Source organism: Lithobates pipiens, unplaced genomic scaffold (genome assembly GCF_037356315.1).
Source record: "Lithobates pipiens isolate NorthernLeopardFrog02 unplaced genomic scaffold, aLitPip1_a1.2 Scaffold_18, whole genome shotgun sequence".
In the NCBI taxonomy this organism is placed as follows: Eukaryota; Metazoa; Chordata; class Amphibia; order Anura; family Ranidae; genus Lithobates; species Lithobates pipiens.
In genome coordinates this window covers 582,663,760-582,681,920 of record NW_027507758.1, presented here as the reverse complement: position 1 = coordinate 582,681,920, position 18,161 = coordinate 582,663,760, and the positions used below count along the sequence as shown (strand labels likewise).

At 53.6% G+C, this 18,161-nt stretch overlaps 50 non-coding genes across 50 annotated transcripts; 24 read left to right on the top strand and 26 right to left on the bottom strand.

Moving 5' to 3' along the window:
* Window positions 1-151: 151 nt before the first annotated feature.
* Window positions 152-225, bottom strand: TRNAN-GUU (transfer RNA asparagine (anticodon GUU)). Its single transcript has one exon. It is a non-coding gene; the product is annotated as a tRNA-Asn (tRNA).
* Window positions 226-367: 142 nt separating this feature from the next.
* TRNAY-GUA (transfer RNA tyrosine (anticodon GUA)) lies at window positions 368-453 on the bottom strand. The gene is given in 2 exon segments: window positions 368-403; window positions 417-453. It is a non-coding gene; the product is annotated as a tRNA-Tyr (tRNA).
* Window positions 454-822: 369 nt separating this feature from the next.
* On the top strand, window positions 823-895 carry TRNAK-CUU (transfer RNA lysine (anticodon CUU)). The gene has a single exon. It is a non-coding gene; the product is annotated as a tRNA-Lys (tRNA).
* Window positions 896-1,173: 278 nt separating this feature from the next.
* TRNAG-UCC (transfer RNA glycine (anticodon UCC)) lies at window positions 1,174-1,245 on the top strand. The gene has a single exon. It is a non-coding gene; the product is annotated as a tRNA-Gly (tRNA).
* Window positions 1,246-1,618: 373 nt separating this feature from the next.
* On the bottom strand, window positions 1,619-1,692 carry TRNAN-GUU (transfer RNA asparagine (anticodon GUU)). The gene has a single exon. It is a non-coding gene; the product is annotated as a tRNA-Asn (tRNA).
* Window positions 1,693-1,834: 142 nt separating this feature from the next.
* Window positions 1,835-1,920, bottom strand: TRNAY-GUA (transfer RNA tyrosine (anticodon GUA)). Its single transcript is given in 2 exon segments — window positions 1,835-1,870; window positions 1,884-1,920. It is a non-coding gene; the product is annotated as a tRNA-Tyr (tRNA).
* Window positions 1,921-2,289: 369 nt separating this feature from the next.
* On the top strand, window positions 2,290-2,362 carry TRNAK-CUU (transfer RNA lysine (anticodon CUU)). Its single transcript has one exon. It is a non-coding gene; the product is annotated as a tRNA-Lys (tRNA).
* A 278-nt stretch (window positions 2,363-2,640) lies between these two features.
* On the top strand, window positions 2,641-2,712 carry TRNAG-UCC (transfer RNA glycine (anticodon UCC)). The gene has a single exon. It is a non-coding gene; the product is annotated as a tRNA-Gly (tRNA).
* Window positions 2,713-3,085: 373 nt separating this feature from the next.
* TRNAN-GUU (transfer RNA asparagine (anticodon GUU)) lies at window positions 3,086-3,159 on the bottom strand. Its single transcript has one exon. It is a non-coding gene; the product is annotated as a tRNA-Asn (tRNA).
* Window positions 3,160-3,301: 142 nt separating this feature from the next.
* On the bottom strand, window positions 3,302-3,387 carry TRNAY-GUA (transfer RNA tyrosine (anticodon GUA)). The gene is given in 2 exon segments: window positions 3,302-3,337; window positions 3,351-3,387. It is a non-coding gene; the product is annotated as a tRNA-Tyr (tRNA).
* Window positions 3,388-3,756: 369 nt separating this feature from the next.
* On the top strand, window positions 3,757-3,829 carry TRNAK-CUU (transfer RNA lysine (anticodon CUU)). Its single transcript has one exon. It is a non-coding gene; the product is annotated as a tRNA-Lys (tRNA).
* A 278-nt stretch (window positions 3,830-4,107) lies between these two features.
* On the top strand, window positions 4,108-4,179 carry TRNAG-UCC (transfer RNA glycine (anticodon UCC)). The gene has a single exon. It is a non-coding gene; the product is annotated as a tRNA-Gly (tRNA).
* A 373-nt stretch (window positions 4,180-4,552) lies between these two features.
* TRNAN-GUU (transfer RNA asparagine (anticodon GUU)) lies at window positions 4,553-4,626 on the bottom strand. The gene has a single exon. It is a non-coding gene; the product is annotated as a tRNA-Asn (tRNA).
* Window positions 4,627-4,768: 142 nt separating this feature from the next.
* On the bottom strand, window positions 4,769-4,854 carry TRNAY-GUA (transfer RNA tyrosine (anticodon GUA)). The gene is given in 2 exon segments: window positions 4,769-4,804; window positions 4,818-4,854. It is a non-coding gene; the product is annotated as a tRNA-Tyr (tRNA).
* A 369-nt stretch (window positions 4,855-5,223) lies between these two features.
* On the top strand, window positions 5,224-5,296 carry TRNAK-CUU (transfer RNA lysine (anticodon CUU)). The gene has a single exon. It is a non-coding gene; the product is annotated as a tRNA-Lys (tRNA).
* A 278-nt stretch (window positions 5,297-5,574) lies between these two features.
* On the top strand, window positions 5,575-5,646 carry TRNAG-UCC (transfer RNA glycine (anticodon UCC)). The gene has a single exon. It is a non-coding gene; the product is annotated as a tRNA-Gly (tRNA).
* Window positions 5,647-6,019: 373 nt separating this feature from the next.
* Window positions 6,020-6,093, bottom strand: TRNAN-GUU (transfer RNA asparagine (anticodon GUU)). The gene has a single exon. It is a non-coding gene; the product is annotated as a tRNA-Asn (tRNA).
* A 142-nt stretch (window positions 6,094-6,235) lies between these two features.
* TRNAY-GUA (transfer RNA tyrosine (anticodon GUA)) lies at window positions 6,236-6,321 on the bottom strand. Its single transcript is given in 2 exon segments — window positions 6,236-6,271; window positions 6,285-6,321. It is a non-coding gene; the product is annotated as a tRNA-Tyr (tRNA).
* A 369-nt stretch (window positions 6,322-6,690) lies between these two features.
* Window positions 6,691-6,763, top strand: TRNAK-CUU (transfer RNA lysine (anticodon CUU)). The gene has a single exon. It is a non-coding gene; the product is annotated as a tRNA-Lys (tRNA).
* A 278-nt stretch (window positions 6,764-7,041) lies between these two features.
* Window positions 7,042-7,113, top strand: TRNAG-UCC (transfer RNA glycine (anticodon UCC)). Its single transcript has one exon. It is a non-coding gene; the product is annotated as a tRNA-Gly (tRNA).
* A 373-nt stretch (window positions 7,114-7,486) lies between these two features.
* TRNAN-GUU (transfer RNA asparagine (anticodon GUU)) lies at window positions 7,487-7,560 on the bottom strand. The gene has a single exon. It is a non-coding gene; the product is annotated as a tRNA-Asn (tRNA).
* Window positions 7,561-7,702: 142 nt separating this feature from the next.
* TRNAY-GUA (transfer RNA tyrosine (anticodon GUA)) lies at window positions 7,703-7,788 on the bottom strand. The gene is given in 2 exon segments: window positions 7,703-7,738; window positions 7,752-7,788. It is a non-coding gene; the product is annotated as a tRNA-Tyr (tRNA).
* Window positions 7,789-8,157: 369 nt separating this feature from the next.
* On the top strand, window positions 8,158-8,230 carry TRNAK-CUU (transfer RNA lysine (anticodon CUU)). Its single transcript has one exon. It is a non-coding gene; the product is annotated as a tRNA-Lys (tRNA).
* Window positions 8,231-8,508: 278 nt separating this feature from the next.
* Window positions 8,509-8,580, top strand: TRNAG-UCC (transfer RNA glycine (anticodon UCC)). Its single transcript has one exon. It is a non-coding gene; the product is annotated as a tRNA-Gly (tRNA).
* A 373-nt stretch (window positions 8,581-8,953) lies between these two features.
* On the bottom strand, window positions 8,954-9,027 carry TRNAN-GUU (transfer RNA asparagine (anticodon GUU)). Its single transcript has one exon. It is a non-coding gene; the product is annotated as a tRNA-Asn (tRNA).
* Window positions 9,028-9,169: 142 nt separating this feature from the next.
* On the bottom strand, window positions 9,170-9,255 carry TRNAY-GUA (transfer RNA tyrosine (anticodon GUA)). Its single transcript is given in 2 exon segments — window positions 9,170-9,205; window positions 9,219-9,255. It is a non-coding gene; the product is annotated as a tRNA-Tyr (tRNA).
* A 369-nt stretch (window positions 9,256-9,624) lies between these two features.
* TRNAK-CUU (transfer RNA lysine (anticodon CUU)) lies at window positions 9,625-9,697 on the top strand. The gene has a single exon. It is a non-coding gene; the product is annotated as a tRNA-Lys (tRNA).
* A 278-nt stretch (window positions 9,698-9,975) lies between these two features.
* TRNAG-UCC (transfer RNA glycine (anticodon UCC)) lies at window positions 9,976-10,047 on the top strand. Its single transcript has one exon. It is a non-coding gene; the product is annotated as a tRNA-Gly (tRNA).
* A 373-nt stretch (window positions 10,048-10,420) lies between these two features.
* TRNAN-GUU (transfer RNA asparagine (anticodon GUU)) lies at window positions 10,421-10,494 on the bottom strand. Its single transcript has one exon. It is a non-coding gene; the product is annotated as a tRNA-Asn (tRNA).
* A 142-nt stretch (window positions 10,495-10,636) lies between these two features.
* On the bottom strand, window positions 10,637-10,722 carry TRNAY-GUA (transfer RNA tyrosine (anticodon GUA)). The gene is given in 2 exon segments: window positions 10,637-10,672; window positions 10,686-10,722. It is a non-coding gene; the product is annotated as a tRNA-Tyr (tRNA).
* A 369-nt stretch (window positions 10,723-11,091) lies between these two features.
* On the top strand, window positions 11,092-11,164 carry TRNAK-CUU (transfer RNA lysine (anticodon CUU)). The gene has a single exon. It is a non-coding gene; the product is annotated as a tRNA-Lys (tRNA).
* Window positions 11,165-11,442: 278 nt separating this feature from the next.
* TRNAG-UCC (transfer RNA glycine (anticodon UCC)) lies at window positions 11,443-11,514 on the top strand. The gene has a single exon. It is a non-coding gene; the product is annotated as a tRNA-Gly (tRNA).
* A 373-nt stretch (window positions 11,515-11,887) lies between these two features.
* TRNAN-GUU (transfer RNA asparagine (anticodon GUU)) lies at window positions 11,888-11,961 on the bottom strand. Its single transcript has one exon. It is a non-coding gene; the product is annotated as a tRNA-Asn (tRNA).
* A 142-nt stretch (window positions 11,962-12,103) lies between these two features.
* TRNAY-GUA (transfer RNA tyrosine (anticodon GUA)) lies at window positions 12,104-12,189 on the bottom strand. The gene is given in 2 exon segments: window positions 12,104-12,139; window positions 12,153-12,189. It is a non-coding gene; the product is annotated as a tRNA-Tyr (tRNA).
* A 369-nt stretch (window positions 12,190-12,558) lies between these two features.
* On the top strand, window positions 12,559-12,631 carry TRNAK-CUU (transfer RNA lysine (anticodon CUU)). Its single transcript has one exon. It is a non-coding gene; the product is annotated as a tRNA-Lys (tRNA).
* A 278-nt stretch (window positions 12,632-12,909) lies between these two features.
* On the top strand, window positions 12,910-12,981 carry TRNAG-UCC (transfer RNA glycine (anticodon UCC)). Its single transcript has one exon. It is a non-coding gene; the product is annotated as a tRNA-Gly (tRNA).
* Window positions 12,982-13,354: 373 nt separating this feature from the next.
* Window positions 13,355-13,428, bottom strand: TRNAN-GUU (transfer RNA asparagine (anticodon GUU)). Its single transcript has one exon. It is a non-coding gene; the product is annotated as a tRNA-Asn (tRNA).
* A 142-nt stretch (window positions 13,429-13,570) lies between these two features.
* TRNAY-GUA (transfer RNA tyrosine (anticodon GUA)) lies at window positions 13,571-13,656 on the bottom strand. Its single transcript is given in 2 exon segments — window positions 13,571-13,606; window positions 13,620-13,656. It is a non-coding gene; the product is annotated as a tRNA-Tyr (tRNA).
* Window positions 13,657-14,025: 369 nt separating this feature from the next.
* Window positions 14,026-14,098, top strand: TRNAK-CUU (transfer RNA lysine (anticodon CUU)). Its single transcript has one exon. It is a non-coding gene; the product is annotated as a tRNA-Lys (tRNA).
* Window positions 14,099-14,376: 278 nt separating this feature from the next.
* On the top strand, window positions 14,377-14,448 carry TRNAG-UCC (transfer RNA glycine (anticodon UCC)). Its single transcript has one exon. It is a non-coding gene; the product is annotated as a tRNA-Gly (tRNA).
* A 373-nt stretch (window positions 14,449-14,821) lies between these two features.
* On the bottom strand, window positions 14,822-14,895 carry TRNAN-GUU (transfer RNA asparagine (anticodon GUU)). Its single transcript has one exon. It is a non-coding gene; the product is annotated as a tRNA-Asn (tRNA).
* Window positions 14,896-15,037: 142 nt separating this feature from the next.
* Window positions 15,038-15,123, bottom strand: TRNAY-GUA (transfer RNA tyrosine (anticodon GUA)). The gene is given in 2 exon segments: window positions 15,038-15,073; window positions 15,087-15,123. It is a non-coding gene; the product is annotated as a tRNA-Tyr (tRNA).
* Window positions 15,124-15,492: 369 nt separating this feature from the next.
* Window positions 15,493-15,565, top strand: TRNAK-CUU (transfer RNA lysine (anticodon CUU)). Its single transcript has one exon. It is a non-coding gene; the product is annotated as a tRNA-Lys (tRNA).
* Window positions 15,566-15,843: 278 nt separating this feature from the next.
* TRNAG-UCC (transfer RNA glycine (anticodon UCC)) lies at window positions 15,844-15,915 on the top strand. Its single transcript has one exon. It is a non-coding gene; the product is annotated as a tRNA-Gly (tRNA).
* A 373-nt stretch (window positions 15,916-16,288) lies between these two features.
* On the bottom strand, window positions 16,289-16,362 carry TRNAN-GUU (transfer RNA asparagine (anticodon GUU)). The gene has a single exon. It is a non-coding gene; the product is annotated as a tRNA-Asn (tRNA).
* Window positions 16,363-16,504: 142 nt separating this feature from the next.
* TRNAY-GUA (transfer RNA tyrosine (anticodon GUA)) lies at window positions 16,505-16,590 on the bottom strand. The gene is given in 2 exon segments: window positions 16,505-16,540; window positions 16,554-16,590. It is a non-coding gene; the product is annotated as a tRNA-Tyr (tRNA).
* A 369-nt stretch (window positions 16,591-16,959) lies between these two features.
* Window positions 16,960-17,032, top strand: TRNAK-CUU (transfer RNA lysine (anticodon CUU)). The gene has a single exon. It is a non-coding gene; the product is annotated as a tRNA-Lys (tRNA).
* A 278-nt stretch (window positions 17,033-17,310) lies between these two features.
* TRNAG-UCC (transfer RNA glycine (anticodon UCC)) lies at window positions 17,311-17,382 on the top strand. Its single transcript has one exon. It is a non-coding gene; the product is annotated as a tRNA-Gly (tRNA).
* Window positions 17,383-17,755: 373 nt separating this feature from the next.
* TRNAN-GUU (transfer RNA asparagine (anticodon GUU)) lies at window positions 17,756-17,829 on the bottom strand. Its single transcript has one exon. It is a non-coding gene; the product is annotated as a tRNA-Asn (tRNA).
* A 142-nt stretch (window positions 17,830-17,971) lies between these two features.
* TRNAY-GUA (transfer RNA tyrosine (anticodon GUA)) lies at window positions 17,972-18,057 on the bottom strand. The gene is given in 2 exon segments: window positions 17,972-18,007; window positions 18,021-18,057. It is a non-coding gene; the product is annotated as a tRNA-Tyr (tRNA).
* Window positions 18,058-18,161: the final 104 nt, after the last annotated feature.

The window sequence follows — 18,161 nt, the reverse complement described above, 5'->3', positions numbered from 1 at the left end:
ATGGAACATCTTCAACAATCGGCCAGTACATTTGCAAGGGTCTCCAGCCGAACGCTTGTTTGGATGCTCAATTGGCAGTCCTCTGAGGAGAGCCAAGGGACCCGCTTCGTTTTAGCCTTCGGGCCCCACTGAGGTAACGAGAAAACATGAGCGTCCCTGGGTGGGCTTGAACCACCAACCTTTCGGTTAACAGCCGAACGCGCTAACCGATTGCGCCACAGAGACAGCACGCCGAGGGTGGGCGCACCGGCCGAGGGAGACATGCAATATAAGTACAAAGTGGCGAAAAGGCTTGCCCGTGGCACATTTCTCGCGTTAACAGACTGCCTTCCGGTTAAGGGGGAGAGAGGAAGGGTAAAAGAGGGCATCCTTCGAGCCGGAATCGAACCAGCGACCTAAGGATTACTATTTTGACGCTACAGTCCTCCGCTCTACCAGCTGAGCTATCGAAGGGTCCGCCGGTAGGATGTCGCCCGCGACTCCTTGCATTCAAAGCCAGCGCTTTGCGTTAGTCCTTCTACCTTGAGTTATTGGTCGACGCCGCCTCGGCCTGACAGGTCAAATGCCTTGGCAGCTGCTATGTGGGAAAGCTCGGCTTCGCATTTTTGCCCAGAGAGAAAACACCTTCGAAAAACACCTACCGCGTTGGGTTACGAGTCCAAAAATCACTGCAAAAACGGTCATGTACCTCCCTGACAGCAAGTAAGCGCAGGAGTGCTCGGAAGCGCATTGCGTTTATGAAAACAAATTAGGCCGAGCGTTAGCCAAAAAAGTGTTTGGAGTCAGTTGGCAACAAGAGGCCACGAAAGAGGAAGCGTCTTAGCCCGGCTAGCTCAGTCGGTAGAGCATGAGACTCTTAATCTCAGGGTCGTGGGTTCGAGCCCCACGTTGGGCGTATGGCAGTGCAACGTTTTGGCCCAGTGAGTGGCATTTGACGAACTTGGTAGATCTCAGTATCTCCGGCTCGTTCTTGCGCACCGCACAGTCCCGACCCGACGAGACCCACTGGCCTCTCCTCCATTCTCTCTACAAACGAGGAAATGTTTCGAGCTTATCTTTCTAGCGGTCAATTCGTACAGCAGCAAGTTGACCTTGCGCTGGGGTTTTGTTCTTATCAGCGCCATGTGTGACACTAATTGGATAGAGATAGCAGCAGGTACCCGAGGCATCCGTGCGTTGGTGGTATAGTGGTGAGCATAGCTGCCTTCCAAGCAGTTGACCCGGGTTCGATTCCCGGCCAACGCATTCCCATCCCTTTTTGGCCGCGCAAGGCGGCCCTAAGAAAAGAGCCGAGCGATCCAGGCCCTTGAGGAAAGCTCCTAAGATATCCTGGCTTAGCGACAACTGTGGAGGCTTTCTTCGGCATTCAGAAAAAAGGCTCTGGCCTTAGGCTTTCTTGGACAATCGGCATCTACACATTCCATGGAGTTATCTTCTTCCTGAGCCAAAGAAGTGGCTCGGTCAACTATGGAACATCTTCAACAATCGGCCAGTACATTTGCAAGGGTCTCCAGCCGAACGCTTGTTTGGATGCTCAATTGGCAGTCCTCTGAGGAGAGCCAAGGGACCCGCTTCGTTTTAGCCTTCGGGCCCCACTGAGGTAACGAGAAAACATGAGCGTCCCTGGGTGGGCTTGAACCACCAACCTTTCGGTTAACAGCCGAACGCGCTAACCGATTGCGCCACAGAGACAGCACGCCGAGGGTGGGCGCACCGGCCGAGGGAGACATGCAATATAAGTACAAAGTGGCGAAAAGGCTTGCCCGTGGCACATTTCTCGCGTTAACAGACTGCCTTCCGGTTAAGGGGGAGAGAGGAAGGGTAAAAGAGGGCATCCTTCGAGCCGGAATCGAACCAGCGACCTAAGGATTACTATTTTGACGCTACAGTCCTCCGCTCTACCAGCTGAGCTATCGAAGGGTCCGCCGGTAGGATGTCGCCCGCGACTCCTTGCATTCAAAGCCAGCGCTTTGCATTAGTCCTTCTACCTTGAGTTATTGGTCGACGCCGCCTCGGCCTGACAGGTCAAATGCCTTGGCAGCTGCTATGTGGGAAAGCTCGGCTTCGCATTTTTGCCCAGAGAGAAAACACCTTCGAAAAACACCTACCGCGTTGGGTTACGAGTCCAAAAATCACTGCAAAAACGGTCATGTACCTCCCTGACAGCAAGTAAGCGCAGGAGTGCTCGGAAGCGCATTGCGTTTATGAAAACAAATTAGGCCGAGCGTTAGCCAAAAAAGTGTTTGGAGTCAGTTGGCAACAAGAGGCCACGAAAGAGGAAGCGTCTTAGCCCGGCTAGCTCAGTCGGTAGAGCATGAGACTCTTAATCTCAGGGTCGTGGGTTCGAGCCCCACGTTGGGCGTATGGCAGTGCAACGTTTTGGCCCAGTGAGTGGCATTTGACGAACTTGGTAGATCTCAGTATCTCCGGCTCGTTCTTGCGCACCGCACAGTCCCGACCCGACGAGACCCACTGGCCTCTCCTCCATTCTCTCTACAAACGAGGAAATGTTTCGAGCTTATCTTTCTAGCGGTCAATTCGTACAGCAGCAAGTTGACCTTGCGCTGGGGTTTTGTTCTTATCAGCGCCATGTGTGACACTAATTGGATAGAGATAGCAGCAGGTACCCGAGGCATCCGTGCGTTGGTGGTATAGTGGTGAGCATAGCTGCCTTCCAAGCAGTTGACCCGGGTTCGATTCCCGGCCAACGCATTCCCATCCCTTTTTGGCCGCGCAAGGCGGCCCTAAGAAAAGAGCCGAGCGATCCAGGCCCTTGAGGAAAGCTCCTAAGATATCCTGGCTTAGCGACAACTGTGGAGGCTTTCTTCGGCATTCAGAAAAAAGGCTCTGGCCTTAGGCTTTCTTGGACAATCGGCATCTACACATTCCATGGAGTTATCTTCTTCCTGAGCCAAAGAAGTGGCTCGGTCAACTATGGAACATCTTCAACAATCGGCCAGTACATTTGCAAGGGTCTCCAGCCGAACGCTTGTTTGGATGCTCAATTGGCAGTCCTCTGAGGAGAGCCAAGGGACCCGCTTCGTTTTAGCCTTCGGGCCCCACTGAGGTAACGAGAAAACATGAGCGTCCCTGGGTGGGCTTGAACCACCAACCTTTCGGTTAACAGCCGAACGCGCTAACCGATTGCGCCACAGAGACAGCACGCCGAGGGTGGGCGCACCGGCCGAGGGAGACATGCAATATAAGTACAAAGTGGCGAAAAGGCTTGCCCGTGGCACATTTCTCGCGTTAACAGACTGCCTTCCGGTTAAGGGGGAGAGAGGAAGGGTAAAAGAGGGCATCCTTCGAGCCGGAATCGAACCAGCGACCTAAGGATTACTATTTTGACGCTACAGTCCTCCGCTCTACCAGCTGAGCTATCGAAGGGTCCGCCGGTAGGATGTCGCCCGCGACTCCTTGCATTCAAAGCCAGCGCTTTGCGTTAGTCCTTCTACCTTGAGTTATTGGTCGACGCCGCCTCGGCCTGACAGGTCAAATGCCTTGGCAGCTGCTATGTGGGAAAGCTCGGCTTCGCATTTTTGCCCAGAGAGAAAACACCTTCGAAAAACACCTACCGCGTTGGGTTACGAGTCCAAAAATCACTGCAAAAACGGTCATGTACCTCCCTGACAGCAAGTAAGCGCAGGAGTGCTCGGAAGCGCATTGCGTTTATGAAAACAAATTAGGCCGAGCGTTAGCCAAAAAAGTGTTTGGAGTCAGTTGGCAACAAGAGGCCACGAAAGAGGAAGCGTCTTAGCCCGGCTAGCTCAGTCGGTAGAGCATGAGACTCTTAATCTCAGGGTCGTGGGTTCGAGCCCCACGTTGGGCGTATGGCAGTGCAACGTTTTGGCCCAGTGAGTGGCATTTGACGAACTTGGTAGATCTCAGTATCTCCGGCTCGTTCTTGCGCACCGCACAGTCCCGACCCGACGAGACCCACTGGCCTCTCCTCCATTCTCTCTACAAACGAGGAAATGTTTCGAGCTTATCTTTCTAGCGGTCAATTCGTACAGCAGCAAGTTGACCTTGCGCTGGGGTTTTGTTCTTATCAGCGCCATGTGTGACACTAATTGGATAGAGATAGCAGCAGGTACCCGAGGCATCCGTGCGTTGGTGGTATAGTGGTGAGCATAGCTGCCTTCCAAGCAGTTGACCCGGGTTCGATTCCCGGCCAACGCATTCCCATCCCTTTTTGGCCGCGCAAGGCGGCCCTAAGAAAAGAGCCGAGCGATCCAGGCCCTTGAGGAAAGCTCCTAAGATATCCTGGCTTAGCGACAACTGTGGAGGCTTTCTTCGGCATTCAGAAAAAAGGCTCTGGCCTTAGGCTTTCTTGGACAATCGGCATCTACACATTCCATGGAGTTATCTTCTTCCTGAGCCAAAGAAGTGGCTCGGTCAACTATGGAACATCTTCAACAATCGGCCAGTACATTTGCAAGGGTCTCCAGCCGAACGCTTGTTTGGATGCTCAATTGGCAGTCCTCTGAGGAGAGCCAAGGGACCCGCTTCGTTTTAGCCTTCGGGCCCCACTGAGGTAACGAGAAAACATGAGCGTCCCTGGGTGGGCTTGAACCACCAACCTTTCGGTTAACAGCCGAACGCGCTAACCGATTGCGCCACAGAGACAGCACGCCGAGGGTGGGCGCACCGGCCGAGGGAGACATGCAATATAAGTACAAAGTGGCGAAAAGGCTTGCCCGTGGCACATTTCTCGCGTTAACAGACTGCCTTCCGGTTAAGGGGGAGAGAGGAAGGGTAAAAGAGGGCATCCTTCGAGCCGGAATCGAACCAGCGACCTAAGGATTACTATTTTGACGCTACAGTCCTCCGCTCTACCAGCTGAGCTATCGAAGGGTCCGCCGGTAGGATGTCGCCCGCGACTCCTTGCATTCAAAGCCAGCGCTTTGCGTTAGTCCTTCTACCTTGAGTTATTGGTCGACGCCGCCTCGGCCTGACAGGTCAAATGCCTTGGCAGCTGCTATGTGGGAAAGCTCGGCTTCGCATTTTTGCCCAGAGAGAAAACACCTTCGAAAAACACCTACCGCGTTGGGTTACGAGTCCAAAAATCACTGCAAAAACGGTCATGTACCTCCCTGACAGCAAGTAAGCGCAGGAGTGCTCGGAAGCGCATTGCGTTTATGAAAACAAATTAGGCCGAGCGTTAGCCAAAAAAGTGTTTGGAGTCAGTTGGCAACAAGAGGCCACGAAAGAGGAAGCGTCTTAGCCCGGCTAGCTCAGTCGGTAGAGCATGAGACTCTTAATCTCAGGGTCGTGGGTTCGAGCCCCACGTTGGGCGTATGGCAGTGCAACGTTTTGGCCCAGTGAGTGGCATTTGACGAACTTGGTAGATCTCAGTATCTCCGGCTCGTTCTTGCGCACCGCACAGTCCCGACCCGACGAGACCCACTGGCCTCTCCTCCATTCTCTCTACAAACGAGGAAATGTTTCGAGCTTATCTTTCTAGCGGTCAATTCGTACAGCAGCAAGTTGACCTTGCGCTGGGGTTTTGTTCTTATCAGCGCCATGTGTGACACTAATTGGATAGAGATAGCAGCAGGTACCCGAGGCATCCGTGCGTTGGTGGTATAGTGGTGAGCATAGCTGCCTTCCAAGCAGTTGACCCGGGTTCGATTCCCGGCCAACGCATTCCCATCCCTTTTTGGCCGCGCAAGGCGGCCCTAAGAAAAGAGCCGAGCGATCCAGGCCCTTGAGGAAAGCTCCTAAGATATCCTGGCTTAGCGACAACTGTGGAGGCTTTCTTCGGCATTCAGAAAAAAGGCTCTGGCCTTAGGCTTTCTTGGACAATCGGCATCTACACATTCCATGGAGTTATCTTCTTCCTGAGCCAAAGAAGTGGCTCGGTCAACTATGGAACATCTTCAACAATCGGCCAGTACATTTGCAAGGGTCTCCAGCCGAACGCTTGTTTGGATGCTCAATTGGCAGTCCTCTGAGGAGAGCCAAGGGACCCGCTTCGTTTTAGCCTTCGGGCCCCACTGAGGTAACGAGAAAACATGAGCGTCCCTGGGTGGGCTTGAACCACCAACCTTTCGGTTAACAGCCGAACGCGCTAACCGATTGCGCCACAGAGACAGCACGCCGAGGGTGGGCGCACCGGCCGAGGGAGACATGCAATATAAGTACAAAGTGGCGAAAAGGCTTGCCCGTGGCACATTTCTCGCGTTAACAGACTGCCTTCCGGTTAAGGGGGAGAGAGGAAGGGTAAAAGAGGGCATCCTTCGAGCCGGAATCGAACCAGCGACCTAAGGATTACTATTTTGACGCTACAGTCCTCCGCTCTACCAGCTGAGCTATCGAAGGGTCCGCCGGTAGGATGTCGCCCGCGACTCCTTGCATTCAAAGCCAGCGCTTTGCGTTAGTCCTTCTACCTTGAGTTATTGGTCGACGCCGCCTCGGCCTGACAGGTCAAATGCCTTGGCAGCTGCTATGTGGGAAAGCTCGGCTTCGCATTTTTGCCCAGAGAGAAAACACCTTCGAAAAACACCTACCGCGTTGGGTTACGAGTCCAAAAATCACTGCAAAAACGGTCATGTACCTCCCTGACAGCAAGTAAGCGCAGGAGTGCTCGGAAGCGCATTGCGTTTATGAAAACAAATTAGGCCGAGCGTTAGCCAAAAAAGTGTTTGGAGTCAGTTGGCAACAAGAGGCCACGAAAGAGGAAGCGTCTTAGCCCGGCTAGCTCAGTCGGTAGAGCATGAGACTCTTAATCTCAGGGTCGTGGGTTCGAGCCCCACGTTGGGCGTATGGCAGTGCAACGTTTTGGCCCAGTGAGTGGCATTTGACGAACTTGGTAGATCTCAGTATCTCCGGCTCGTTCTTGCGCACCGCACAGTCCCGACCCGACGAGACCCACTGGCCTCTCCTCCATTCTCTCTACAAACGAGGAAATGTTTCGAGCTTATCTTTCTAGCGGTCAATTCGTACAGCAGCAAGTTGACCTTGCGCTGGGGTTTTGTTCTTATCAGCGCCATGTGTGACACTAATTGGATAGAGATAGCAGCAGGTACCCGAGGCATCCGTGCGTTGGTGGTATAGTGGTGAGCATAGCTGCCTTCCAAGCAGTTGACCCGGGTTCGATTCCCGGCCAACGCATTCCCATCCCTTTTTGGCCGCGCAAGGCGGCCCTAAGAAAAGAGCCGAGCGATCCAGGCCCTTGAGGAAAGCTCCTAAGATATCCTGGCTTAGCGACAACTGTGGAGGCTTTCTTCGGCATTCAGAAAAAAGGCTCTGGCCTTAGGCTTTCTTGGACAATCGGCATCTACACATTCCATGGAGTTATCTTCTTCCTGAGCCAAAGAAGTGGCTCGGTCAACTATGGAACATCTTCAACAATCGGCCAGTACATTTGCAAGGGTCTCCAGCCGAACGCTTGTTTGGATGCTCAATTGGCAGTCCTCTGAGGAGAGCCAAGGGACCCGCTTCGTTTTAGCCTTCGGGCCCCACTGAGGTAACGAGAAAACATGAGCGTCCCTGGGTGGGCTTGAACCACCAACCTTTCGGTTAACAGCCGAACGCGCTAACCGATTGCGCCACAGAGACAGCACGCCGAGGGTGGGCGCACCGGCCGAGGGAGACATGCAATATAAGTACAAAGTGGCGAAAAGGCTTGCCCGTGGCACATTTCTCGCGTTAACAGACTGCCTTCCGGTTAAGGGGGAGAGAGGAAGGGTAAAAGAGGGCATCCTTCGAGCCGGAATCGAACCAGCGACCTAAGGATTACTATTTTGACGCTACAGTCCTCCGCTCTACCAGCTGAGCTATCGAAGGGTCCGCCGGTAGGATGTCGCCCGCGACTCCTTGCATTCAAAGCCAGCGCTTTGCGTTAGTCCTTCTACCTTGAGTTATTGGTCGACGCCGCCTCGGCCTGACAGGTCAAATGCCTTGGCAGCTGCTATGTGGGAAAGCTCGGCTTCGCATTTTTGCCCAGAGAGAAAACACCTTCGAAAAACACCTACCGCGTTGGGTTACGAGTCCAAAAATCACTGCAAAAACGGTCATGTACCTCCCTGACAGCAAGTAAGCGCAGGAGTGCTCGGAAGCGCATTGCGTTTATGAAAACAAATTAGGCCGAGCGTTAGCCAAAAAAGTGTTTGGAGTCAGTTGGCAACAAGAGGCCACGAAAGAGGAAGCGTCTTAGCCCGGCTAGCTCAGTCGGTAGAGCATGAGACTCTTAATCTCAGGGTCGTGGGTTCGAGCCCCACGTTGGGCGTATGGCAGTGCAACGTTTTGGCCCAGTGAGTGGCATTTGACGAACTTGGTAGATCTCAGTATCTCCGGCTCGTTCTTGCGCACCGCACAGTCCCGACCCGACGAGACCCACTGGCCTCTCCTCCATTCTCTCTACAAACGAGGAAATGTTTCGAGCTTATCTTTCTAGCGGTCAATTCGTACAGCAGCAAGTTGACCTTGCGCTGGGGTTTTGTTCTTATCAGCGCCATGTGTGACACTAATTGGATAGAGATAGCAGCAGGTACCCGAGGCATCCGTGCGTTGGTGGTATAGTGGTGAGCATAGCTGCCTTCCAAGCAGTTGACCCGGGTTCGATTCCCGGCCAACGCATTCCCATCCCTTTTTGGCCGCGCAAGGCGGCCCTAAGAAAAGAGCCGAGCGATCCAGGCCCTTGAGGAAAGCTCCTAAGATATCCTGGCTTAGCGACAACTGTGGAGGCTTTCTTCGGCATTCAGAAAAAAGGCTCTGGCCTTAGGCTTTCTTGGACAATCGGCATCTACACATTCCATGGAGTTATCTTCTTCCTGAGCCAAAGAAGTGGCTCGGTCAACTATGGAACATCTTCAACAATCGGCCAGTACATTTGCAAGGGTCTCCAGCCGAACGCTTGTTTGGATGCTCAATTGGCAGTCCTCTGAGGAGAGCCAAGGGACCCGCTTCGTTTTAGCCTTCGGGCCCCACTGAGGTAACGAGAAAACATGAGCGTCCCTGGGTGGGCTTGAACCACCAACCTTTCGGTTAACAGCCGAACGCGCTAACCGATTGCGCCACAGAGACAGCACGCCGAGGGTGGGCGCACCGGCCGAGGGAGACATGCAATATAAGTACAAAGTGGCGAAAAGGCTTGCCCGTGGCACATTTCTCGCGTTAACAGACTGCCTTCCGGTTAAGGGGGAGAGAGGAAGGGTAAAAGAGGGCATCCTTCGAGCCGGAATCGAACCAGCGACCTAAGGATTACTATTTTGACGCTACAGTCCTCCGCTCTACCAGCTGAGCTATCGAAGGGTCCGCCGGTAGGATGTCGCCCGCGACTCCTTGCATTCAAAGCCAGCGCTTTGCGTTAGTCCTTCTACCTTGAGTTATTGGTCGACGCCGCCTCGGCCTGACAGGTCAAATGCCTTGGCAGCTGCTATGTGGGAAAGCTCGGCTTCGCATTTTTGCCCAGAGAGAAAACACCTTCGAAAAACACCTACCGCGTTGGGTTACGAGTCCAAAAATCACTGCAAAAACGGTCATGTACCTCCCTGACAGCAAGTAAGCGCAGGAGTGCTCGGAAGCGCATTGCGTTTATGAAAACAAATTAGGCCGAGCGTTAGCCAAAAAAGTGTTTGGAGTCAGTTGGCAACAAGAGGCCACGAAAGAGGAAGCGTCTTAGCCCGGCTAGCTCAGTCGGTAGAGCATGAGACTCTTAATCTCAGGGTCGTGGGTTCGAGCCCCACGTTGGGCGTATGGCAGTGCAACGTTTTGGCCCAGTGAGTGGCATTTGACGAACTTGGTAGATCTCAGTATCTCCGGCTCGTTCTTGCGCACCGCACAGTCCCGACCCGACGAGACCCACTGGCCTCTCCTCCATTCTCTCTACAAACGAGGAAATGTTTCGAGCTTATCTTTCTAGCGGTCAATTCGTACAGCAGCAAGTTGACCTTGCGCTGGGGTTTTGTTCTTATCAGCGCCATGTGTGACACTAATTGGATAGAGATAGCAGCAGGTACCCGAGGCATCCGTGCGTTGGTGGTATAGTGGTGAGCATAGCTGCCTTCCAAGCAGTTGACCCGGGTTCGATTCCCGGCCAACGCATTCCCATCCCTTTTTGGCCGCGCAAGGCGGCCCTAAGAAAAGAGCCGAGCGATCCAGGCCCTTGAGGAAAGCTCCTAAGATATCCTGGCTTAGCGACAACTGTGGAGGCTTTCTTCGGCATTCAGAAAAAAGGCTCTGGCCTTAGGCTTTCTTGGACAATCGGCATCTACACATTCCATGGAGTTATCTTCTTCCTGAGCCAAAGAAGTGGCTCGGTCAACTATGGAACATCTTCAACAATCGGCCAGTACATTTGCAAGGGTCTCCAGCCGAACGCTTGTTTGGATGCTCAATTGGCAGTCCTCTGAGGAGAGCCAAGGGACCCGCTTCGTTTTAGCCTTCGGGCCCCACTGAGGTAACGAGAAAACATGAGCGTCCCTGGGTGGGCTTGAACCACCAACCTTTCGGTTAACAGCCGAACGCGCTAACCGATTGCGCCACAGAGACAGCACGCCGAGGGTGGGCGCACCGGCCGAGGGAGACATGCAATATAAGTACAAAGTGGCGAAAAGGCTTGCCCGTGGCACATTTCTCGCGTTAACAGACTGCCTTCCGGTTAAGGGGGAGAGAGGAAGGGTAAAAGAGGGCATCCTTCGAGCCGGAATCGAACCAGCGACCTAAGGATTACTATTTTGACGCTACAGTCCTCCGCTCTACCAGCTGAGCTATCGAAGGGTCCGCCGGTAGGATGTCGCCCGCGACTCCTTGCATTCAAAGCCAGCGCTTTGCGTTAGTCCTTCTACCTTGAGTTATTGGTCGACGCCGCCTCGGCCTGACAGGTCAAATGCCTTGGCAGCTGCTATGTGGGAAAGCTCGGCTTCGCATTTTTGCCCAGAGAGAAAACACCTTCGAAAAACACCTACCGCGTTGGGTTACGAGTCCAAAAATCACTGCAAAAACGGTCATGTACCTCCCTGACAGCAAGTAAGCGCAGGAGTGCTCGGAAGCGCATTGCGTTTATGAAAACAAATTAGGCCGAGCGTTAGCCAAAAAAGTGTTTGGAGTCAGTTGGCAACAAGAGGCCACGAAAGAGGAAGCGTCTTAGCCCGGCTAGCTCAGTCGGTAGAGCATGAGACTCTTAATCTCAGGGTCGTGGGTTCGAGCCCCACGTTGGGCGTATGGCAGTGCAACGTTTTGGCCCAGTGAGTGGCATTTGACGAACTTGGTAGATCTCAGTATCTCCGGCTCGTTCTTGCGCACCGCACAGTCCCGACCCGACGAGACCCACTGGCCTCTCCTCCATTCTCTCTACAAACGAGGAAATGTTTCGAGCTTATCTTTCTAGCGGTCAATTCGTACAGCAGCAAGTTGACCTTGCGCTGGGGTTTTGTTCTTATCAGCGCCATGTGTGACACTAATTGGATAGAGATAGCAGCAGGTACCCGAGGCATCCGTGCGTTGGTGGTATAGTGGTGAGCATAGCTGCCTTCCAAGCAGTTGACCCGGGTTCGATTCCCGGCCAACGCATTCCCATCCCTTTTTGGCCGCGCAAGGCGGCCCTAAGAAAAGAGCCGAGCGATCCAGGCCCTTGAGGAAAGCTCCTAAGATATCCTGGCTTAGCGACAACTGTGGAGGCTTTCTTCGGCATTCAGAAAAAAGGCTCTGGCCTTAGGCTTTCTTGGACAATCGGCATCTACACATTCCATGGAGTTATCTTCTTCCTGAGCCAAAGAAGTGGCTCGGTCAACTATGGAACATCTTCAACAATCGGCCAGTACATTTGCAAGGGTCTCCAGCCGAACGCTTGTTTGGATGCTCAATTGGCAGTCCTCTGAGGAGAGCCAAGGGACCCGCTTCGTTTTAGCCTTCGGGCCCCACTGAGGTAACGAGAAAACATGAGCGTCCCTGGGTGGGCTTGAACCACCAACCTTTCGGTTAACAGCCGAACGCGCTAACCGATTGCGCCACAGAGACAGCACGCCGAGGGTGGGCGCACCGGCCGAGGGAGACATGCAATATAAGTACAAAGTGGCGAAAAGGCTTGCCCGTGGCACATTTCTCGCGTTAACAGACTGCCTTCCGGTTAAGGGGGAGAGAGGAAGGGTAAAAGAGGGCATCCTTCGAGCCGGAATCGAACCAGCGACCTAAGGATTACTATTTTGACGCTACAGTCCTCCGCTCTACCAGCTGAGCTATCGAAGGGTCCGCCGGTAGGATGTCGCCCGCGACTCCTTGCATTCAAAGCCAGCGCTTTGCATTAGTCCTTCTACCTTGAGTTATTGGTCGACGCCGCCTCGGCCTGACAGGTCAAATGCCTTGGCAGCTGCTATGTGGGAAAGCTCGGCTTCGCATTTTTGCCCAGAGAGAAAACACCTTCGAAAAACACCTACCGCGTTGGGTTACGAGTCCAAAAATCACTGCAAAAACGGTCATGTACCTCCCTGACAGCAAGTAAGCGCAGGAGTGCTCGGAAGCGCATTGCGTTTATGAAAACAAATTAGGCCGAGCGTTAGCCAAAAAAGTGTTTGGAGTCAGTTGGCAACAAGAGGCCACGAAAGAGGAAGCGTCTTAGCCCGGCTAGCTCAGTCGGTAGAGCATGAGACTCTTAATCTCAGGGTCGTGGGTTCGAGCCCCACGTTGGGCGTATGGCAGTGCAACGTTTTGGCCCAGTGAGTGGCATTTGACGAACTTGGTAGATCTCAGTATCTCCGGCTCGTTCTTGCGCACCGCACAGTCCCGACCCGACGAGACCCACTGGCCTCTCCTCCATTCTCTCTACAAACGAGGAAATGTTTCGAGCTTATCTTTCTAGCGGTCAATTCGTACAGCAGCAAGTTGACCTTGCGCTGGGGTTTTGTTCTTATCAGCGCCATGTGTGACACTAATTGGATAGAGATAGCAGCAGGTACCCGAGGCATCCGTGCGTTGGTGGTATAGTGGTGAGCATAGCTGCCTTCCAAGCAGTTGACCCGGGTTCGATTCCCGGCCAACGCATTCCCATCCCTTTTTGGCCGCGCAAGGCGGCCCTAAGAAAAGAGCCGAGCGATCCAGGCCCTTGAGGAAAGCTCCTAAGATATCCTGGCTTAGCGACAACTGTGGAGGCTTTCTTCGGCATTCAGAAAAAAGGCTCTGGCCTTAGGCTTTCTTGGACAATCGGCATCTACACATTCCATGGAGTTATCTTCTTCCTGAGCCAAAGAAGTGGCTCGGTCAACTATGGAACATCTTCAACAATCGGCCAGTACATTTGCAAGGGTCTCCAGCCGAACGCTTGTTTGGATGCTCAATTGGCAGTCCTCTGAGGAGAGCCAAGGGACCCGCTTCGTTTTAGCCTTCGGGCCCCACTGAGGTAACGAGAAAACATGAGCGTCCCTGGGTGGGCTTGAACCACCAACCTTTCGGTTAACAGCCGAACGCGCTAACCGATTGCGCCACAGAGACAGCACGCCGAGGGTGGGCGCACCGGCCGAGGGAGACATGCAATATAAGTACAAAGTGGCGAAAAGGCTTGCCCGTGGCACATTTCTCGCGTTAACAGACTGCCTTCCGGTTAAGGGGGAGAGAGGAAGGGTAAAAGAGGGCATCCTTCGAGCCGGAATCGAACCAGCGACCTAAGGATTACTATTTTGACGCTACAGTCCTCCGCTCTACCAGCTGAGCTATCGAAGGGTCCGCCGGTAGGATGTCGCCCGCGACTCCTTGCATTCAAAGCCAGCGCTTTGCGTTAGTCCTTCTACCTTGAGTTATTGGTCGACGCCGCCTCGGCCTGACAGGTCAAATGCCTTGGCAGCTGCTATGTGGGAAAGCTCGGCTTCGCATTTTTGCCCAGAGAGAAAACACCTTCGAAAAACACCTACCGCGTTGGGTTACGAGTCCAAAAATCACTGCAAAAACGGTCATGTACCTCCCTGACAGCAAGTAAGCGCAGGAGTGCTCGGAAGCGCATTGCGTTTATGAAAACAAATTAGGCCGAGCGTTAGCCAAAAAAGTGTTTGGAGTCAGTTGGCAACAAGAGGCCACGAAAGAGGAAGCGTCTTAGCCCGGCTAGCTCAGTCGGTAGAGCATGAGACTCTTAATCTCAGGGTCGTGGGTTCGAGCCCCACGTTGGGCGTATGGCAGTGCAACGTTTTGGCCCAGTGAGTGGCATTTGACGAACTTGGTAGATCTCAGTATCTCCGGCTCGTTCTTGCGCACCGCACAGTCCCGACCCGACGAGACCCACTGGCCTCTCCTCCATTCTCTCTACAAACGAGGAAATGTTTCGAGCTTATCTTTCTAGCGGTCAATTCGTACAGCAGCAAGTTGACCTTGCGCTGGGGTTTTGTTCTTATCAGCGCCATGTGTGACACTAATTGGATAGAGATAGCAGCAGGTACCCGAGGCATCCGTGCGTTGGTGGTATAGTGGTGAGCATAGCTGCCTTCCAAGCAGTTGACCCGGGTTCGATTCCCGGCCAACGCATTCCCATCCCTTTTTGGCCGCGCAAGGCGGCCCTAAGAAAAGAGCCGAGCGATCCAGGCCCTTGAGGAAAGCTCCTAAGATATCCTGGCTTAGCGACAACTGTGGAGGCTTTCTTCGGCATTCAGAAAAAAGGCTCTGGCCTTAGGCTTTCTTGGACAATCGGCATCTACACATTCCATGGAGTTATCTTCTTCCTGAGCCAAAGAAGTGGCTCGGTCAACTATGGAACATCTTCAACAATCGGCCAGTACATTTGCAAGGGTCTCCAGCCGAACGCTTGTTTGGATGCTCAATTGGCAGTCCTCTGAGGAGAGCCAAGGGACCCGCTTCGTTTTAGCCTTCGGGCCCCACTGAGGTAACGAGAAAACATGAGCGTCCCTGGGTGGGCTTGAACCACCAACCTTTCGGTTAACAGCCGAACGCGCTAACCGATTGCGCCACAGAGACAGCACGCCGAGGGTGGGCGCACCGGCCGAGGGAGACATGCAATATAAGTACAAAGTGGCGAAAAGGCTTGCCCGTGGCACATTTCTCGCGTTAACAGACTGCCTTCCGGTTAAGGGGGAGAGAGGAAGGGTAAAAGAGGGCATCCTTCGAGCCGGAATCGAACCAGCGACCTAAGGATTACTATTTTGACGCTACAGTCCTCCGCTCTACCAGCTGAGCTATCGAAGGGTCCGCCGGTAGGATGTCGCCCGCGACTCCTTGCATTCAAAGCCAGCGCTTTGCGTTAGTCCTTCTACCTTGAGTTATTGGTCGACGCCGCCTCGGCCTGACAGGTCAAATGCCTTGGCAGCTGCTATGTGGGAAAGCTCGGCTTCGCATTTTTGCCCAGAGAGAAAACACCTTCGAAAAACACCTACCGCGTTGGGTTACGAGTCCAAAAATCACTGCAAAAACGGTCATGTACCTCCCTGACAGCAAGTAAGCGCAGGAGTGCTCGGAAGCGCATTGCGTTTATGAAAACAAATTAGGCCGAGCGTTAGCCAAAAAAGTGTTTGGAGTCAGTTGGCAACAAGAGGCCACGAAAGAGGAAGCGTCTTAGCCCGGCTAGCTCAGTCGGTAGAGCATGAGACTCTTAATCTCAGGGTCGTGGGTTCGAGCCCCACGTTGGGCGTATGGCAGTGCAACGTTTTGGCCCAGTGAGTGGCATTTGACGAACTTGGTAGATCTCAGTATCTCCGGCTCGTTCTTGCGCACCGCACAGTCCCGACCCGACGAGACCCACTGGCCTCTCCTCCATTCTCTCTACAAACGAGGAAATGTTTCGAGCTTATCTTTCTAGCGGTCAATTCGTACAGCAGCAAGTTGACCTTGCGCTGGGGTTTTGTTCTTATCAGCGCCATGTGTGACACTAATTGGATAGAGATAGCAGCAGGTACCCGAGGCATCCGTGCGTTGGTGGTATAGTGGTGAGCATAGCTGCCTTCCAAGCAGTTGACCCGGGTTCGATTCCCGGCCAACGCATTCCCATCCCTTTTTGGCCGCGCAAGGCGGCCCTAAGAAAAGAGCCGAGCGATCCAGGCCCTTGAGGAAAGCTCCTAAGATATCCTGGCTTAGCGACAACTGTGGAGGCTTTCTTCGGCATTCAGAAAAAAGGCTCTGGCCTTAGGCTTTCTTGGACAATCGGCATCTACACATTCCATGGAGTTATCTTCTTCCTGAGCCAAAGAAGTGGCTCGGTCAACTATGGAACATCTTCAACAATCGGCCAGTACATTTGCAAGGGTCTCCAGCCGAACGCTTGTTTGGATGCTCAATTGGCAGTCCTCTGAGGAGAGCCAAGGGACCCGCTTCGTTTTAGCCTTCGGGCCCCACTGAGGTAACGAGAAAACATGAGCGTCCCTGGGTGGGCTTGAACCACCAACCTTTCGGTTAACAGCCGAACGCGCTAACCGATTGCGCCACAGAGACAGCACGCCGAGGGTGGGCGCACCGGCCGAGGGAGACATGCAATATAAGTACAAAGTGGCGAAAAGGCTTGCCCGTGGCACATTTCTCGCGTTAACAGACTGCCTTCCGGTTAAGGGGGAGAGAGGAAGGGTAAAAGAGGGCATCCTTCGAGCCGGAATCGAACCAGCGACCTAAGGATTACTATTTTGACGCTACAGTCCTCCGCTCTACCAGCTGAGCTATCGAAGGGTCCGCCGGTAGGATGTCGCCCGCGACTCCTTGCATTCAAAGCCAGCGCTTTGCGTTAGTCCTTCTACCTTGAGTTATTGGTCGACGCCGCCTCGGCCTGACAGGTCAAATGCCTTGGCAGCTGCTATGTGGGAAAGCTCGGCTTCGCATTTTTGCCCAGAGAGAAAACACCTTCGAAAAACACCTACCGCGTTGGGTTACGAGTCCAAAAATCACTGCAAAAACGGTCATGTACCTCCCTGACAGCAAGTAAGCGCAGGAGTGCTCGGAAGCGCATTGCGTTTATGAAAACAAATTAGGCCGAGCGTTAGCCAAAAAAGTGTTTGGAGTCAGTTGGCAACAAGAGGCCACGAAAGAGGAAGCGTCTTAGCCCGGCTAGCTCAGTCGGTAGAGCATGAGACTCTTAATCTCAGGGTCGTGGGTTCGAGCCCCACGTTGGGCGTATGGCAGTGCAACGTTTTGGCCCAGTGAGTGGCATTTGACGAACTTGGTAGATCTCAGTATCTCCGGCTCGTTCTTGCGCACCGCACAGTCCCGACCCGACGAGACCCACTGGCCTCTCCTCCATTCTCTCTACAAACGAGGAAATGTTTCGAGCTTATCTTTCTAGCGGTCAATTCGTACAGCAGCAAGTTGACCTTGCGCTGGGGTTTTGTTCTTATCAGCGCCATGTGTGACACTAATTGGATAGAGATAGCAGCAGGTACCCGAGGCATCCGTGCGTTGGTGGTATAGTGGTGAGCATAGCTGCCTTCCAAGCAGTTGACCCGGGTTCGATTCCCGGCCAACGCATTCCCATCCCTTTTTGGCCGCGCAAGGCGGCCCTAAGAAAAGAGCCGAGCGATCCAGGCCCTTGAGGAAAGCTCCTAAGATATCCTGGCTTAGCGACAACTGTGGAGGCTTTCTTCGGCATTCAGAAAAAAGGCTCTGGCCTTAGGCTTTCTTGGACAATCGGCATCTACACATTCCATGGAGTTATCTTCTTCCTGAGCCAAAGAAGTGGCTCGGTCAACTATGGAACATCTTCAACAATCGGCCAGTACATTTGCAAGGGTCTCCAGCCGAACGCTTGTTTGGATGCTCAATTGGCAGTCCTCTGAGGAGAGCCAAGGGACCCGCTTCGTTTTAGCCTTCGGGCCCCACTGAGGTAACGAGAAAACATGAGCGTCCCTGGGTGGGCTTGAACCACCAACCTTTCGGTTAACAGCCGAACGCGCTAACCGATTGCGCCACAGAGACAGCACGCCGAGGGTGGGCGCACCGGCCGAGGGAGACATGCAATATAAGTACAAAGTGGCGAAAAGGCTTGCCCGTGGCACATTTCTCGCGTTAACAGACTGCCTTCCGGTTAAGGGGGAGAGAGGAAGGGTAAAAGAGGGCATCCTTCGAGCCGGAATCGAACCAGCGACCTAAGGATTACTATTTTGACGCTACAGTCCTCCGCTCTACCAGCTGAGCTATCGAAGGGTCCGCCGGTAGGATGTCGCCCGCGACTCCTTGCATTCAAAGCCAGCGCTTTGCGTTAGTCCTTCTACCTTGAGTTATTGGTCGACGCCGCCTCGGCCTGACAG